Consider the following 1360-nt stretch of genomic DNA (forward strand, 5'->3'; position numbering starts at 1 on the left):
TTCCAAAATTGACTTATCAATTAATCAGTATCAAAAACACTCTGAAAATGAATGCTTCAGCACATTATTTTCCATCTTATGTAACTATTGTATTCCTACCAACCCTCCAGCAAGTGGCTTTGCTGACAGCTAAGTCATGCTGCTAGCTCTATCTTATACAAGCTATTAACCTCATCTACTGAAAATAATAAAATAAATTCCCAAGCATTTTCTGAAGATCTGATATTCATTATGACAGTTACTAAAGCAATCAGTAAGGTAATTTCCATTAAAACTTTCCTCTCAGAAAGTTCACACCTAATAAATTATTGTATTAGAAATACAATGGGAAACACTGTGCATCTTAATTATCTGAATATAGATCTGTAAGAACCATCCTCAAATGTCCCTCACTCTACCTGGAAGACAAACACACAAAGGGTGACTGAGCTGTCATTCTCTGAGATCAACAATAAGTCATAAAAGAGTTAGTGTTAAAGATCTTACCAGCAAGTGACCTGAACAATTATCTATGAGACAGCACATATATATATATATATATATATATATATACATATATATAAAATATCACAGTCTATTGTTCTATATAACAATCTCTGAAGGTATTGATCTGGTTTTCATTTCACTAAACACTGTGACAAAGCTGGTTTAAAATGGATCAAAATTTAGCTGCACATGATCTAGTCGTTTTTTTTTTTTTGTTTTTTTTTTTTTTTTTTTTTTTTTTTTTTTTTTTTTTTTTTTTAATAAGGGGAAGCAAATGGTACAAATGTGGAACAGAGGCTGAGGCGCTTCCTGGGCAATGATTTTCTGACATAAAGATGTAGCAGCTCTTAGCTGCAAAAGAAGCATCTAGATGCCTGCCTAAACTGAACTTGTAAAACTCTCCCCATTTTGATGCAATGTCTTCCATACTTGGTATTTTGAAATAGTTGTTTCAATGCCTAGCTTTGAAGTCTGTAAATTAAATATTGGTCTCTGCTTAGGAAAATGTAAAGCATAAGAGTATTAACAGTAATTGGTTAAGAATGTTTGTGAAAGATTCTGAACGTGGAAAAAGGCAATATGCATGCAATTACTTTAAAGAATTATGGAATTAGAATACACTGAGTATCTGTAATTGCTTGTCATTAAATGCAGAATCTGTTCTATAATTTTGTCTGCTTCTCAAAATAAAGAGCATATTTTGTCAGGAGTGAATTTCCCAAAATGTAAATTTTGAATTTAAGGAAAAAAATTAACTGGATTTCTCCATTTTAACTTGATGTTTTCCACACTTTTCTCTAATTAGCTATCAAGTTAAGAACAAATGAACTTCTGAAGTTTTACACTGAAGAGATGGCTACTTCAGATACAGTGC

The sequence above is a fragment of the Centrocercus urophasianus genome, unplaced genomic scaffold (assembly GCF_019232065.1).
Source record: "Centrocercus urophasianus isolate 14NV4802_14NV808 unplaced genomic scaffold, USGS_Curo_1.0 seq_10, whole genome shotgun sequence".
NCBI classification, from domain to species: Eukaryota; Metazoa; Chordata; class Aves; order Galliformes; family Phasianidae; genus Centrocercus; species Centrocercus urophasianus.